This window comes from Myodes glareolus, chromosome X (genome assembly GCF_982192425.1).
Source record: "Myodes glareolus chromosome X, mMyoGla1.1, whole genome shotgun sequence".
In the NCBI taxonomy this organism is placed as follows: Eukaryota; Metazoa; Chordata; class Mammalia; order Rodentia; family Cricetidae; genus Myodes; species Myodes glareolus.
Window position 1 is genome coordinate 30332675 of NC_142053.1, and position 18424 is coordinate 30351098.

The following is an 18424-nucleotide window of genomic DNA, read 5'->3' on the forward strand; positions in this document are numbered from 1 at the left end:
TTGACTATTTCCTACCTCCTGGCGGATAGGTAAATAATCTTCATCAGGTTCGTCTTCTTATTTAGCTTCTCTAGGATCACGAATAATAGGCTCAAAGACCTTTAATTATGGTTAGAATCCACTTATGAGTGAATACATACCGTGTTCCTCTTTTTGGGTCTGGCTTACCTCACTCAGTAAAGCGTTTTCTATGTCCATCCATTTGCATGCAAAATTCAAGATGTCATTATTTTTTACCGCTGAGTAAAACTCTAATGTGTATATGTTCCACACCTTTTTTAACCATTCTTCTATTGAGGGGCACCTAGGCTGTTTCCAGGTTCTGGCTATTACAAATAGTGCTGCTATGAACATAGTTGAACAAACGCTTTTGTAGTATGTTTGGGCATCTCTAGGGTATATTCCCAAGAGAGGAATTGCTGGGTCCTGAGGGAGGTTGACTCCCAGTTTCCTGAGAAACCGCCACACTGATTTCCAAAGTGGCTGCACAAGTTTGCATTCCCACCAACAATGGATGAGTGTTCCCCTCATTCCACATCCCCTCCAGCATAGGCTATCATTGGTGTTTTTAACTTTAGCTATTCTGACAGGTGTAAGATGGTATCTCAAAGTGGTTTTGATTTGCATTTCCCTGATCGCTAAGGAGGTTGAGCATGACCTTAAGTGTCTTCTGGCCATTCGAAGTTCATCTGTTGTGAATTCTCTGTTCAGATCAGTACCCCATTTTTTAATTGGGTTAATTAGAGTTTTAGTGTCTAGTTTCTTGAGTTCTTTGTATATTTTGGAGGTCAGACCTTTGTCTGATGAGCGGTTGGTGAAGATCTTCTCCCAGTCAGAAGGCAGCCTTTTTGTCCTACTGACAGTGTCCTTTGCTTTACAGCAGCTTCTCAGTTTCAGTAGATCCCATTTTTTTATTGTTTCTCTTATTGTCTGTGCTACTAGAGTCCTACTTAGGAAGAGGCCTCCTGTGCCCATGTCTTGTAGACTACTTCCCACTTTCTCTTCTATCAGGTTCAAAGTGGACGGATTAATGTTGATGTCTTTAATCCATTTGGACTTGATTTTTGTGCATGGTGATAGATATGGATCTACTTTCATTTTTTTACAGGTTGACATCCAGTTATGCCAGCACCATTTGTTAAAGATGCTTTCCTTCTTCCATTGTATACCTTTAGCTCCCTTGTCGAAAATTAGGTGTTCATAAGTTTGTGAGTTAATATCTGGGTCTTCTATTCGATTCCATAGGTCGACTTCTCTGTTCTTATGCCAATACCAAGCTGTTTTCAATACTGTAGCTCTATAATAGAGTTTGAAGTCAGGGATGGTAATGCCTCCAGAAGTTCTTTTATTGTATAAGATTGTTTTGGCTATCCTGGGTTTTTTGTTTTGCCATATAAACTTGATTATTGTTCTCTCAAGGTCTGTGAAGAAGTTTGATGGGGTTTTGATGGGGATTGCATTGAATCTATAGATTGCTTTTGGCAGAATTGCCATTTTTACTATGTTGATTCTCCCAATCCGAGAGCAGGGGAGGTCTTTCCATTTTCTGGTATCCTCCTCAATTTCTTTCTTCAAAGACTTAAAGTTCTTGTCAAATAGGTCTTTCACTTCCTTGGTTAGAGTAACCCCAAGATATTTTATGCTATTTGTGGCTATCGTGAAAGGTGATGTTTCTCTGATTTCCCTCTCTGCTTCTTCATCCTTTGTGTATATTAGGGCCACTGATTTTTTGGAGTTGATCTTGTATCCTGCCATGTTACTAAAGGTGTTTATCAGCTGTAGGAGTTCTTTGGTAGAGTTTTTGGGGTCACTTATGTAAACTATCATATCGTCAGCAAATAACGAAAGTTTAACTTCATCCTTTCCAATACGAATCCCCTTGATTTCCTTATGTTGTCTTATTGCTATTGCTAGAATTTCAAGCACTATATTGAAGAGGTATGGAGAAAGTGGACAACCTTGTCACGTTCCTGATTTTAGTGGAAAGGCTTTGAGTTTCTCTCCATTCAGTTTGATGTTAGCTGTCGGCTTGCTGTATATTGCTTTTATTATATTTAGGTTTGATCCTTGTATCCCCAGTCTCTCCAACACCTTTATCATAAATGGGTGTTGAATTTTGTCAAATGCTTTTTCAGCATCTAGTGAGATGATCATATGGTTTTTTTCTTTCAGTTTATTTATATGATGGATTACATTGATAGATTTGCGTATGTTGAACCACCCCTGTATCTCTGGAATGAAGCCGACTTGATTATAATGGATAATTTTTCTAATGTGTTCTTGGATTCGGTTTGCCAGTATTTTATTGAGAATTTTCATGTCGATGTTCATGAGTGAGATTGGCCTGTAATTCTCTTTCTTGGTTGTGTCTTTGTGTGGTTTTGGTATTAGGGTAACTGTAGCTTCATAAAAGGAGTTAGGCAATGACTCTTCTGTTTCTATATTGTGGAATACGTTAAGGAGTACAGGCATTAGCTCTTCCTGGAAGTTCTGGTAGAATTCTGCATTGAGACCACCTGGTCCTGGGCTTTTTTTGGTAGGGAGATTTTTGATAACAGCTTCTAATTCTTCGCGACTAGCAGGTCTATTTAGATTGTTCACCTGTTCTTGGTTCAACTTTGGTATATGGTACTTATCTAAAAAAATGTCCATTTCTTTTACATTTTCCAACTTTGTGGCATATAAACTTTCATAGTAAGATCTAATGATTCTCTGAGTTTCCTCCGTGTCTGTGGTTATGTCCCCCTTTTCATTTCTGATCTTATTAATTTGCATGTTCTCTCTCTGCCGTTTGATTAATTTGGATAGGGGTTTGTCAATATTGTTGATTTTCTCCAAGAACCAGCTTTTTGATTCATTGATTCTTTGGATTGTTTTCTCTGTTTCTATTTTGTTGATTTCAGCCCTCAGTTTGATTATTTCCAGTCTTCTAGACCTCCTGGGTGAATCAGCTTCTTTTTTTTCTAGATCTTTCAAGTGTGCTGTTAAGTCTCCAATGTGTGCTTTCTCCGCTTTCTTTAATTGGGCACTTAGTGCTATGAACTTTCCTCTTTGCACTGCTTTCATAGTGTCCCACAGGTTTGAGTATGTTGTGTCTTTGTTTTCATTAAATTCAAGGAAGAGTTTAATTTCTTTCTTTATTTCTTCCTTGACCCAGGGGTGATTTAGTAGTTGACTGTTCAGCTTCCATGAGTTTGTTGGCTTCCTGGGGGAAGCATTGTTGTTGAATTCTAATTTTAGTCCATGGTGATCTGACAAGACACAGGTAGTTACTAATATTTTTTTGTATCTGTGTAAGTTTGCTTTGTTACCGAGTATGTGGTCAATTTTCGAGAAGGTTCCATGAGCTGCAGAGAAAAAGGTATATTCTTTCCTATTTGGGTGGAGTGTTCTATAGATGTCTGTTAAGTCCATTTGATTCAATACCTCCAATAAATCTCTCAATTCTCTGTTTGGTTTCTGTCTGATTGACCTGTCCATTGGTGAGAGAGGAGTGTTGAAGTCTCCTACTATTAGTGTGTGTGGTTTGATGACTGCCTTGAGTTCTAGAAGAGTTTCTTTTACATATGTGGGTGCCTTTATATTAGGAGCATAGATATTCAGGATTGAGACTTCCTCCTGATGATTTGTTCCGGTTATGAGTATGAAATGTCCATCTCCATTTCTTCTGATTGATTTTAGTTTGAAGTCGATTTTGTTAGATATTAGAATGGCCACACCCGCTTGTTTCTTAGGTCCATTTGCTTGGAAAACCTTTTCCCAACCCTTTACTCTGAGTAGGTGTCTGTCTTTGTGGTTGAGGTGTGTTTCTTGTAAACAGCAGAATGTTGGATCCTGTTTTCGTATCCAATCTCTAAGTCTGTGCCTCTTTATAGGTGAATTGAGTCCATTGATATTAAGTGATATTAATGACCAGTGGTTGTTGACTCCGGTCATTTTTTTTTTTAGGTAGTAGAGTGTATGTGTTTTTCTTCTTTGATTTGTGCTTGTGAATGGTCGCTAGATGTTTGAGTTATTGTAGGCCGTGTTGGGAATGTTGGATTCCTTCGGTAGTGATTTTCCTTCTAATATTCTCTGTAAGGCTGGATTAGTAGCTACGTAGTGTTTAAATTTGTTTTTATCCTGGAATATTTGTTTTCTCTGTTGATAGTGAACAATAGCTTGGCTGGGTATAGTAGTCTGGGTTTGCATCCATGGTCTCTTAGTTTCTGCAGTACCTCTATCCAGGATCTTCTGGCTTTCATGGTTTCCATAGAGAAATCCGGTGTAAGCCTGATAGGTTTACCTTTATAAGTTACTTGACCTTTTTCCTTTGCAGCTCTTAAAATTTTTTTCTTTAATATGTATGTTTTGTGTTTTTATTATTATATGGCGAGGGGATGTTTTTTTCTGATCCAGTCTATCCGGTGTTCTGTATGCTTCTTGAACCTTCATAGGAATATCGTTCTTTAGGTTGGGAAAGTTTTCTTCTATAATTTTGTTGAATATATTTTCTGGGCCTTTGATCTGCAGTTCTTCTCCTTCTTCAATCCCTATTATTCTTAGATTTGGTTTTTTTATTGTGTCCCAGATTTCCTGAATGTTTTGTGAAGAGAATTTGTTGGATTTGCCGTTTTCTTTGACGAGAGCATTTATTTTCTCTATGGTATCTTCAGATTCTGAGATTCGTTCTTCTATCTCTTGTATTCTATTGGTTATGCTTGATTCTGTAGTCTCTGTTCGTTTACCTAGGTTTTCCATATCCAGCCGGTTCTTGGTTTGTGTTTTCTTCATTGCCTCCATTTCAGTTTTCAATTCTTGGACTGTTTCCTTTACTTGTTTGATTGTTTTTTCTTGGTTTCTCAGGGTCTAATTCACGGATTTACTAATTTCTTCAAACTTTTTGTTATATTTCTCATCCAATTCTTTAAGTGAGTTGTTCATATCCTGTTTAAGGGACTCTATTTCTTTCATAATGGCACTTTTTTCCACTTCTTCTGGGTTAAGGTGTTCAAGTCCTTCAGTTGTAGGGTCCTTGGGATCTGGTGTTTTCATGTTGTTTTTCAGATTGTTGGGTGAGGTCTTGCATTGGCGTCTGCCCATCTCTTACTTCAAATGTTGGAGCTTCTGTTACCGGGTCAGGTTCCCTTCTTGGGCAGGGACTTCACTGACAGAATGCCCACCTTTCCACAGGCAGGCTATTGAAGCACAGGCACTACCTCTTTCCGGGATGCCCTTACAATGCAGGCTCAGCTTGCAAGGCAGCTGAGCTGGGGAAAATTTTATGGCCCCAGGGGGAAGGGAGAAATATAGGAATTCGTACCTGGATGGGAGCTGGGATGGCAGGCAGGAGGGGGTAGCCAGCACTGCAGGGCAACCTGGGCGTCTATGGGGTCGGGGGACACCCAAGCTCCTCCTCGCCGGGACCCTGCCACGGCCCGAAGCAAGCTCACCCCACCGATGGCCCTCTGCTAGAAGTCAGGGCCCCTGGATGGGAGCTGGGATGGCAGGCGGGACGGGGTAGCCAGCACTGCAGGGCGACCTGGGCGTCTATGGGGTCAGGGAACACCCAAGCTCCTCCTCGCCGGGACCCTGCCATGGCCCGAAGCAAGCTTACCCCACCCATGGCCCTCTGCTAGAAGTCAGGGCCCCTGCTGGTCAGGAATGTGGCTGAGCTGGCACCTGGTCCACCTGTCCTCAGGGAGGCCTTTAGGACCCAGGAACTGCCTCGAGCAGGGCTGCGCCTACAGCCCAGTCCCAGCTTGCAAGGCAGCTGAGCTGGGGAAATTTTATGGCCCCAGGGGGAAGGGAGAAATATAGGAATTCGTACCTGGATGGGAGCTAGGATGGCAGGCGGGAGGGGGTAGCCAGCACTGCAGGGCGACCTGGGCGTCTATGGGGTCAGGGAACACCCAAGCTCCTCCTCACCAGGACCCTGCCACGGCCGGAAGCAAACTCACCCCACCGATGGTCCTCTGCTAGAAGTCAGGGCTCCTGCTGGATGGGAGCTGGGATGGCAGGCGGGAGGGGGTAGCCAGCACTGCAGGGCGACCTGGGCGTCTATGGGGTCGGTGGAACGCCCAAGCTCCTCCTCGCAGGGACCCTGCCACGGCCCGAAGCAAGCTCACCCCACCGATGGCCCTCTGCTAGAAGTCAGGGCCCCTGGATCTCATGTCATTCTTGTGCTTTCTCAAATCAACTAGCTAGTGGAAGGGTAAAGAAAACAGAAACGGTCATCAGTTATCTGTTGGCTCCTTTTAGGCGAACACTTGGTTCCACGTTTTTTTTCTGGTTCAAGAAGACCTTTTTCTTGTTGTATCAGTGATAGAACAACACAAAATTTAAACTAAGCACTTTTGATAAATTTAATCCATTCTTTGGGTCTAGGTTTACCAATATATATATATAAAAGAGACAATGATGTGTATTTTTTTCTTCATTGCTCCAAAGAGAAGTATTTAGAACCTGGAGGAGATTATATAATGGTGTAGGAGAGTCTTCTATCAATCTGTTACTTTCATTGGTTAATTAATAAAGAAAACTGCTTGGCCTGATAGGTCAGAACATAGGTAGGCCGGGAAGACAGAACAGAATGCTGGGAGGAAGAAGGCAGTGAGGCAGACGCTATAGCTCTCCTCTCCAAGATGGATACAGGTTAAGATCCTTCCTGGTAAGCCACCACTTTGTGTTGCTACACACATTAATAGAAATGGGTTAATTAAGATGTGAGAGTTAGCCAATAAGAGGCTGGAACTAATGGGCCAAGCAGTGTTTAAAAGAATACAATTTGTGTGTTGTTATTTCGGGTGTAAAGCTAGCCGTGCGGGAGCCGGGCAGGAATTCAGCCCGCCGTTCCTTTCTACAATATAAATGAAGGAAAGTCTACAACAGGGAAAATAAAATGATAGTACATCACCTCCAGATGATTGACATTAGTTATTGGTGTTCAAGAGCATCAGTTTGTGTCTAAACTCAGTTGGAAAGGCTAACTGTTATGTGTGTAGGGTAGGTAATAGCACAGCACAGCTTTTGAGGCTATATAGTAGGATAGGTACAGTATTAGAACTCATCACTGAATTAATGAGCCTCTTTGGGGGTGTCTTTTTTTCAGTCAAACAGGAAAGGGAACGTCTATTGTTCTACTTAATTATGTCCTCTACAAATTGCAGTTTAGTCAAATTATCACACAGCATTTTCTACCCATGAATCAAGGGCTACAAAAAAAATTTCTTCTTTTTCTTTTTGATTGCCATGGATTCCACTGGCCAAGTTAGAAGCTACAAAGGGTTGTTAAGTTGCTGATTTTGGAATGATAATAAAAATCAGTTATACTGATTGACACTGACAACTAGATGTTAATTAAAATTAACTGCAGCTTTGGAGTGGGCTTAAAATGTTCAATTTATAATCAGGCCATTTTATATTTTTTGAATCAGAGTAAGCAATGCCTTAGGAATTTGATAACCTCATAGAGGGGGTGGGAGAGAGAGAGAGAGAGAGAGAGAGAGAGAGAGAGAGAGAGGGAGAGAGAGAGAGAGAGAGAGAGAGAGAGAGAGAATGAATAAAGATATGGAAAAGAAGAAAAGGGGGAGACAGAATGTGAAAAGGAGGGGGAAGAAGTGGGAAGGTGCATAGATTAGGGATGGGGAGAGGAAAGGAAAAGAAAGAGAGGAGAGGAGAAGAGAAAGAGAGAGAGAGAGAGAGAGAGAGAGAGAGAGAGAGAGAGAGAGAGAGAAGCAGGCATAGAGAGGGAGGGGGAGGTTTAAGAACTCCAAGGAGTTGCAAATACATAACTATAACTTATAAAAGGTGTGTGTATGTGTGTGTGTGTGTGTGTGTGTGTGTGTGTGTGTGTGTGTGTAAACCAGAGGTATTTATTCAACACCCATTTCTTTATTAGTCAGGATTTTCTAGAGGAACAGAACCAATAGAATGAATCTATATTAAAGGGGAAATTTATTAGACATTGGCTTACTGGATATGATCTAGGTAGTTCAACAATGGAAAGGCTGAGAACCTGGAGGCTACTGGTTATCTGAGGCTGATGCTAGCCATCTCACACTGGCACAGATAACCTGGAGAAGTCCTTGAGTCATTTATTTCCATTCCACATTGACAAACTGGAGAACCTGGGTTATAGTGTCAACAGCAGCAGCAGCAGAAACAGGATACTAACAGGGTATATGAGCTTGCCAGGATAACATAATGCAAACAGGAAAAAGACAAAAGTTTTTGTTTCCCAGACTTCTTCGTGCCTGGGCTGCCAACCGAAAGAACTAACCCCATTTAGGGTGGATCTTCCTCTTTCAATTAAAGTAACCAAAATAATCTCTCACAGCTGTTCCCAAAGGTTTCTCTGTTAGTGGTTAGTTCTAGATCCAGCCAAGTCAACAGGCAAGACTAGCAGGATCTCTCATTGATCTGGAGTGCACCAATTAGGCTAGAGTGTTTGGCTAGTGAGCTCCAGACATTCTGCTATCTCTACCTGTCTCTGCATATTATTTATGACAGTATTTATTAGAATTCTTCACATTATCATTATTTATTATTCATTTCTTATTTTTAAACTTTATTCTTTAAAAGTTTCATATATGTATACAATGGATCTTTAGCCTTTCCACCCTTGACGCTCTTCCTCCAATTCCCTGCAGGACCCTTCGCCATATTTCCCTACTAACTTCAGGTCCTCCTGTTTATTTATGTATTTGTTTATTTTCTTGATTATTTTAACTCATGGAGTGCAATAGTGCTGCACATATACACATGGTGGTGGAGTCGCCCACTGGGTCGTAGGGAAATTACCAGTGGCCGTACTCCTGAACAAAAGTGAGCCACCTTCCCCCAACAGTCATAAACTGCCAGCAGCTTCTCAGCCAGGACTGGCCTGAGGCCCCTGCCCACTTCAGGATGAAATTTTTAATGGGCTTAATCTTGTGAAAGTCTTGCATAAGGAACCACAGCTGCTGTGAGTTTACGTGTAAAACAGACTTTATGTCCAGAGGACAACATTGCACAGTGTTCTTCCTATTTTCTGACTCTTGCATTCTTTCAACCTTCTCTCCTGTGATATTGTTTGACTGTTGGCTGTGGTGGTAGTTGATATAAACATTCCCTCTGTGGGTGAACACTCACACTCACCAAATCTTAGCACTTGAATAGTAATGGATTTCTCCAGTACCCATGGTGATAAGATGCTTATGCTTATTTGTGTTGAGAGTAACACAAATCTATAGATAGAAACATGAATATTTAGAAGGCAGTTTGACAGCATGGCCATTTAGAAAATCACATTGGTAGGTTCTTCCCTGGGGCCTAGGATTTCAATAGCCCTGGGTTTTGACCATGTACCAATACCAGACATGAATCCTCTCCTATGGAGTAGGCCTCAGCTCAGAGAGTGTGGTTGGTTACCCTTATAAACACTACCTTATAAATAGTTATCAATGTTGTACTGGTTGTGTGCCACATATTGCCTGGATGGTCAGCATTGTGTATCCAGGCTACAGTGCTGAGCAAGACTATTGGTGTCTTTTCTTCTCAAGCAGCCGCCATATAACACCTTTTAGCATTAGGAAAGATAACCAGAGGGAGCATTACCTGGTCAGTTCAAGACTGATTTCTGTGTGTCCTGCAACCAGAAAGCATATTATCTTAAGAAGTTTGGTTTTGCTATTTAGTTAAGGTGGCAACCAAGTGTAGTGACAGTAGAAATGGCAGTAGCTTGTATTGTTTTTGGTGCCTATGGGACATTCTGTCTAATAGCTCATAGGAAGTAACTAATGTCTGGCATTGACATTTTCCTTTAATAACGCATGAATTTTGGGGAGCAGTATCATTTCATCAATGTGGAATATTTATCACTAAGTCATCAATATGACAGGAATTAATGTACATCTGTCGATACTAACATTAAATGTTTATGGTCTCAATTCTCCCACAAAATGACATCGAATAGCAGATTGAATTAGAAAACATGATCTATTGTTTTTGCTACCTCCAAGAAACATAACCCACCATCAACAGTAGACACCACCTTAGAACAAAAGCATGGCAAAAGGTATTCTAAAGAAATAGAACTGGGAAGTTAGTGGGTGTAGCTACTTTAATACCCAACAAAACAGACTTCAAATCAATACTAGTCAAAGGAGACACACTAGACAAAGGAGGATCACTTTATACTCATTTGCAGGAACAATCAATCAAGAGGAAGATAAAATTCTAAAACATTTATGAACCAAACACAGGTATACCTGACTTCAGAAATTAAATATTTCTAGATCTAGAACAACATATTAAATTCAATACAGTGGTATTGGATAACTTCAGTACCACACTATCACCAAATAAAGGCAATCCAGGCAAAAATTAAACAAAGAAGCGTTGAAGTTAAACATTATCACAAATCAAATGAACCTAACAGACATCCATAGAACATTCTACCCAAACACTTAAGAAGACAAATTTTTCTCAGAAGCCTACAAAACTTTCTCCAAAATTGGTCATATTTTAGGACACAAAGAAAATATCAACAATTAGAGAAAACTGAAATAATCCTGTATTCTTATCTGATTATAGTGAAATAAAGGGATATATGAATACTAATAGAAAATACAAAATTTCAAGAAAGCTAAACACCACACCTTTGAGTGATAATTGGGTTAAGGAAGAAATCAAGAAATCAAGAAAGATCAGTCCCCTTGTATCAGTGGGTGATCGCACCCCTTGCGGTCCTGAGTTTTTTTCATGTTCTTCCTCCTTCTGCCCCTCATTTGGACCATGGAGAGGGAGGAGGAGGGGGAGGGGGGAGTGGGAGGGTGTTGGGAGGAGGGGCGGAAATGGAAACTTTCATAATTTAATAAACTTTGAAAAAAAAAGATCCAAGCAAAGAAGCCAAAATAAACAAACAAACAAAAAAAGAAATCAAGAAAGAAATTAAAAAATTTCTAGAATTAAGTGAAAATAAAAACAGTATATACCAAAATCTGTGAAGGCAGTTCTGAGGTAATTTTACAGTGTAAATCTGTACCTGCATAAAAGTGATAGATCTCAAATTAATAATTAATGATGCACCTGAAGAAAGGCCTTATAAAGAATAAGAACAAACTAAACCCTAAAAACAGTATATGGGAAGAGAGAATTAAAATCAGGAATGATATTAATAAAATAAAGATAAAAAGCCATACAAAGAATTAATGATGCAAAGAGCTTCATTTTCTTTGTGATTTTTTTCATACAATATATATTTTTTACTATTACTTCTTGAGATTATAATATAATATAGATACTATATTATATTATATTATAATGTTTCTCCTTTCCCTTTCTTCTCTCCAAACCCTTCCATATACTCTTCTTTACTCCCCTTCAGATTCATGGTCTCTTTTTTCACTAATTGTTACTGCATGCATATATGTATATCCATATGTATGCCTAAATATATTCTGTTTAGTCCATATGTTACTTGACATACAGCGTAGTTTGAACATATTCCTTCCCCTTTTCCAACTCTTCCCCAATCCTCCCTAGTTTTTTGAAATGATAAACAAGATTGACAAACTCTTAACCAAATTAATCAAAAGAAGCAAATAGAATATCCAAATTAATAAAATTAGAAACAAAAGATAGATATTACAACATGTAACAATGAAACTCAGAAAATCATAAGGATATATTTTTCAAGTCTCTGCTTATTAACTATACCTTTTTGATATCAGAACACAGAGACAGACTATATTGTGCCTACAAAATCTGAAGTTCAATCCATATGGAAAAACACATTTTCTGGATATTGATAAAAAGAGTTCGTACACAACTTTAATGACCTTTACTATGTACACATAGAGGAGAGTTTACCTATTATAATAATATTGCTTTTATATTATTAAGATTTTTATAAACTGCAAACTGTTTGGGACCATGGAAATCACTTGACTCAGTTTATTCTAGAATATAACCACGTGGTAGTACACCATGCCTGGCCTTGGAGTGTCAGGGTACTGTATAATTAAAACTAAAATTGGATTTGGTTTCACAACAGTGTTCAAACTCTGGATCTACTACTATATTACCATGTTATCTTATTTTTAAAATATCTTAGTTTAAATTGAAATTTTAAATTCCTTAAATGTTACGTTTTGCAACATCATACATATATACATTGCATTGTGAACATGACCTAATAGCTTCCCTTCTCCTCCTCTCACTATATAGTCCCCCTACTTTCCAACAAGGCTCCCTCAGATGTCCCTTTCTCTATTTGTGTGTGTAAGTCTTGTATAGGTAATCATACCTGATTACTGTGTATTTATAAAAATTGTAGAATATAATTTCCTCACTGTTTACCACAGCATCTACCAAACAGTAAGGTCTTTGAATTGGCAGCATATTGATCATCTAAAAAATACTTGAGAAATGGACTTGGAAGTAATGTGGTCTAATTCATACCTAAGGTTTCTTTTAATACAGTCTTTGGTTGCCCATGTTCTTTTTTTTGTACCTGTAGTTACCCCCTGTGCACTCTGACACTTATCTGTATAAACTAGCCTATAGTTTAATGTTCAGGTAGTTGTTAGGCCTAGCTTTCTCCATGGGTACAAGCGTAGATTTGTCAATAATCTTGCTGCGCAAGTGTTAACTCCAACAGTTTATTGAATCTATTTTCTCCTTTCCTTTTATTTTTGAATTAGTTTTAAGGTAGCATAACACATGGTGGGGTTAATTATTGTATTTTCTGCGTACTTTGTTCCTATTCATCACCTTTCCTCGCTGTTAACTTTTTTATTTTATTTTTTTGTAAAAAAGAAAACAAGCTATCTTTTTTCATTTTATATACCAATCCCAGTTCCCACTCTCTCCCCCTCACTATTATTTTTGTCTCCCTCTTGCTGGTCTCTGCTTCCCTCCTGCTGAATGGTCCTTTTTCTGCGTTCATGTCACAGGCATTCTAGATCCCTCCCCATTTCAATATTTTCTTTTTCTCTTATGATGTCCTTTCTGGTCTCATCACCTACCTACCTATCTACACACACACACACACACACACACACACACACACACACACACACACACACCTTGATTCCACATATGAAAGAAAACAAAATATTTTTCTAAACCTGAGTTACTTTGTACAACATAATGACCTCCAGTTACATTCATTGTCCTGAAAATGTTAGGATTTCCCTTTTCTTTGTGACTCAGTGAAATCCCCTTTACTTTCATTTGTCTGTTGAGCATTTAGGTTGGCTCCATTTCCTAACTATTGGAATGTAGATATGTAGGTATCTTTGTAGCATGTTGACATAAAGTCCTTTGGGTACGTATACTCATGAGTGGCATATGGTAGATTGATTTTTAGTTTTTTAAGGAACATCTACACTGACTTGAGCAGTGGCTATGCCAGTTCACACTCCTACCAGTGGTGCATATGGGCTCCTCTTTCTCCATATTTACCCCAGCATTTGTTATCACTTGCTTTCTTGATGCATTCTGATCGAGGCACTGGGGGTAAGGGTGGGTGAAAATCTTCAAGAAATTTTTATTTGTATTTCCCTGATAGTTAAGGATGTTGAACAGTTAAAACAGAAGTTTTTTTTTTTCGCCATTCCTATTTCTTCTTTTGAGAATTATTTACTTCATTATTCCATTTATTGATTGGAAGGTTTGTATTCATGTTTAACTTTGAAAGTTATCTCTAGCCAGGTGGTGGTAGCATACACCTTTAATCCCAGCACTCGGGAGGCAGAGGCAGGTGGATTTCTGTGAGTACAAGGCCAGCCTGGTCTACAAGAGCTAGTTTCAGGACAGGCACCAAAGCTACACGGAGAAACCCTGTCTCAAAAAACCAAACCAAACAAAAAGTTATCTCTATATTGTATATATTAACTCCTTGTCTGATATATCACTGAAAAAGATTTTTTTCTAGTAGGGTTTTCTTCTTTGGTGTGGTGAATGCTTTCTTTTCTGCATAGAAGCATTTTAATTTCATGTGATCAATTTTGTGAACATTTTCGAAGACTCTTTAAAAAATCCGTACTATACCACATGACTTAAATGGAATTCACTTGTAGAACATTTTCATTCTTGAATTTGGTATACTTTACTATATATAGGAAGAGTGTGGTTTGCTTCTTCAGGAGTCTTTGTTTCTTGCCTGAAAATAATCTCTTTGTTAAAAACAATCAGATCTAGAAGGATATCTAAGCTCCAGCCCCTCCAAGCCCTTCCAAGATGTTCTGTAGATTGCAAAGGCAAATGAGAAACGTGATTGACTTAGAATTGCTCCATTAAACAAGATTCTTGAAAGCCTGGGTCTTTCCCTCATTATGGTAAAATAGTGGGTCAAAGCCACAGTTCCTCATGGTTTCTCCATCTAGCTGAGCTTATTCTGGCCATGAAGAAGTGTCCTACTTATGATGGGGTTGACAGAATTGAAGTAAGAGAATGTAGGACACTTTCCATAATGGATCCCTCTGGAAATGGAAAACTAACAGCAGGCATTGCCATCAAAACAGCTTTGCTTTCAAAGCTAGTCCTTTATCTCCTGCCCCAATATTCTTGCCTCTTCCCCTCTTCTGGTATTATTTACTAGAAGCAGATCAAATTTTGTCTCCATAGGGTCCCAATTACCCTTGCCCCTAGCTTGAGTGTAGGCAGGTTGAGTTTAAGAAATTCAGGTGTTCGGGAGCTTTATACTAACGCTATAATAGAGTCAAAGCTCTAATATTAATGCTGATAATTTCAAATAAGTACTAAGTCACAGGGCTGACCCGAAAGTTACCTTTGTTATGCAAAGTCTTCAGAATAAATTTATTATGGAAACTGTTTAAATTTTTGATGTAATGGAAAAAAGTATAATAAACCCCCATGCACCCTAATCACCCAGTTTCAATATTTATTTTTGTTTGCTCATAGTAAGTCTTTTATCCATTCAAAGTTTAATTATTAGCTTTATATAAAAATATTTATTTGCCCAGTCTTTAAATAAACCACTCTAAAATATAATACTTATTTCCAGTTTTCAAGTGGTCTGTCAGTTGCAAATGATTCCTAATTGTCTCAGTGTGATTCTGTGAAAACATTTTCTTACAGCATTTTGAATCCAGTTTGAGTTTTTAAAATGTAAATATAAACAGATTTACATTTGTTGATGATACGGGAGAATTGTCTGTATTCTGTCAATCATTTTAATAAAACGCTGATTGGCCAGGCAGGCAGTATAGGCGGGAAAGCCAGACAGGAAGTAGGGGTGGAGCAAAGAGACTGGGAGTATTCTGGAAGCAGAGCTCCCTCGGCATCCCTGTACAGACCACCGAAGAGGCAGCATGTAACTTGCCCAGCAGAGAAAGGTACGGAGCCATTATGGCTAACATAGATGAGAATAATGGGATAATATAAGTTATAAGAGTTAACAAGAAGCCTGACCTAATGAGCCAATCAGTTTATAACCTTATGGAGTCTTGTGTGTGATTTTCTTTGTTGCTTGCCGGCTGTTGGGGTACTGGGAGGGACAGAAACCCCAACAAGCCAGCCCTCATGTTACATATGGCGCCCAGACGTGGATAACTGAATCCACATAAAGCTTGAGAAAGCTTGGGAAAAAATAGAGTAAAGCATGTTTTCTTGGTAGCAGCAATTTCTCGGGTCTGCTCTGCTTGCTAGAGGCAAGCAAATGCTCTCATCTAAGAGAGGCTTCCTGACTCAGCTTTAGCTGCAAAACCTTGCAGCTCTTTTAAGAGGTCCTGCCGCGAAGCACTTAAACGGTGTTGATGAAAAGCTGAATGCATGCTTTTCGGTTTTAAGCTGTAGCAGGAAAAAAGCTGTGCTGTTTTAAAATGCTGGTTTTCTGGGCTGTCCTGCCAGGGCAAACTCTGACTCTTTCAGGCAGGCAGTCCGACTGAGAGTGGTCTGTGAGCAAAATGCTGCAGCTTTCTTGCTAGCAAGGACCTTGAAACGCCATAAAGTTGTGGCAGTGAACACAGCTGTGGCTGGTATCTCAGCTATGAGTCTGGAAAGCTAAGGAATAAACTGGATCTAGCTGTCAAAGACACGGCTTTCCATATTGCTTTGTAAATTAAAGGCTCATACGGTCAGAAAAAGAGAGATAAACAGTAAAGAGAGATTCAAAGATGAAAAAAACCTCTAAAGAGTTTACAATGTGTTAAAAATATATACAGGCTAAAGGTTAAAGTCATTAAAAAAAAAAAGGGAGAAATAGGGTGTGGTGGTACACACCTTTAATCCCAATGCCTGGGAGGCAGAGGTACGTTGACCTCTGAGACTTTAAGGGGCAGAGGGAGTTGACCTCTGTGACTTCAAGGTGTGGTAGTGCACACCTTTAATCCCAATGCCTGGGAGGCAGGGACAGACAGATCTCTGTGAGTTCAAGGTGTGGTAGCATACACCTTTAATCCCAGCACTGTGGAGGCAGAGACAGGAGGATCTCTGTGAGTTCAAGGACAGCCTGGTCTACAGAGTTATTCCAGGACAAAGATATACAGAGAGCCTGTCTCAAAAAGTAAAAGTAAAAATAAAAGAAATAGAAGTAAAATAAAGCTGCATAAAGATGGAAAATACACAGAGAATCTTGATACTGTATGCTATTATGCTCTCTTTTAATTGTTTGAATGCTGAGGAAGGAGCAACAGTCACCAAAAGACTTTTGTTTATAAATGCTGCTGAACTAACCCAAGATAGACATTTTGAAAATACCTTGGCTTCAAAACTGAAGTCAAAAGGTATGTTACTTTGGAGAAGAGATTCTGCTTTTGTTTCCACAGAAAATGAGAGGCTATGGATTTATTCAGAGTTAAGAAAAATCATCTTTGACCAAGGGAGGCCACCTGAGAAATCGACAGGAACAGATGGCCCAGATGACAGAGTTCTACATCCAGAACTGATTCAAGACTGCAGCCTGAGATGATCAAGACACCCAGGATACTTCAGTCAGGACTTGATTATAACTCTAAGTTTTCTTTAGGTCCCCATAAGATTATCAGCGCCCCCAACCAGCAGGAAGTAGCCTGAAATACTACGCCCACATTCCCAACAAATGGACTATGGGTATTTTCCTTTGTTTAAAAAAAAAAAAAAAAGAGGGAAATGATACGGGAGAATTGTCTGTATTCTGTCAATCATTTTAATAAAACGCTGATTGGCCAGGCAGGCAGTATAGGCGGGAAAGCCAGACAGGAAGTAGGGGTGGAGCAAAGAGACTGGGAGTATTCTGGAAGCAGAGCTCCCTCGGCATCCCTGTACAGACCACCGAAGAGGCAGCATGTAACTTGCCCAGCAGAGAAAGGTACGGAGCCATTATGGCTAACATAGATGAGAATAATGGGATAATATAAGTTATAAGAGTTAACAAGAAGCCTGACCTAATGAGCCAATCAGTTTATAACCTTATGGAGTCTTGTGTGTGATTTTCTTTGTTGCTTGCCGGCTGTTGGGGTACTGGGAGGGACAGAAACCCCAACAAGCCAGCCCTCATGTTACATGTTGAAAATAGTGATAAATCAGCATTAAGGGTAAAAACCGTATGACATAAGGTAGATTTTTCAATCCAAATTATTAAGTATATGATGGATATTCAGATGTTGAGTTACTTTTATTTAAAAGCAGCAGTAACAGTGCTTTCCCCAAGCTATGCCAAGATTTTGGTTTTCTCTGGCATGCACTGACCTTTGTTATTATCTCTAGATAATATCAATTGCCAAAGAGATCTGATAAGCATAAGGTAGCAAGGGTTTATGACTTCGGGTTTTCTGTAATACCAAGGGTCTTTCCACGGAGGCCCAGTCACTTAAGGCCATAATTCCAGGCCGGATCACGGGAAACTATCAGTTTGGTTTCTTTATGCAGAACCAAAGAGGAGTATGAATGGGACCTAAATGAGATGCTGATTATCCACAAGTTTTCTGGGGAAGAACTGAGTCATACTGCCCAAAGGGCATTAAATCAATCTGGATTGCTGGAGTGGATGATTCACATTCAAGCTGTTTGGATGACCAACATTATTATTTTTACCATCCACCAGATTTTTATGCTTTGTGTAAAGCAGGACTAATGTGCTTGAAACCACTTGAAAGCGCTTGAAGTTTTCATAGCTGCTAAAAATTTATATTTGCCTGGCGTAAGTACTTGGTCTATCTGAGGCCTATCTGGCGCTTCAAAGCAAATAGTTTCTACCCTGTAGAAGAGACAATGTGATCTCCCATTTTTAGCTTGATTACCGTACTGGAATAAGGTAAGCCAGGAAAGAAAGGATTGTTTCAACGTATTGGCTTTCTTTAAAATTTCAGTCACTTTCACGACCATAGGCTGCTGTATCACATTTCTAACAGAGCTACTTTTCTGACATCTGCATAGAGAATGAACAATGTGCTATACTCCATCTGCCTTGAAGGAAGGGACTTCGAGTTCATCACAACACTTGACTGAAAACCATCTA

The 18424-nt window shown here is 39.5% G+C and overlaps 1 protein-coding gene across 12 annotated transcripts in view; it reads left to right on the forward strand.

Annotated features, from left to right (window-relative positions):
* The window catches only part of LOC146889283 (uncharacterized), a 174738-nt gene that overhangs the window by 63165 nt on the left and 93149 nt on the right, over window positions 1-18424 (forward strand). The gene's annotated exons all lie outside the window — the stretch shown is intronic.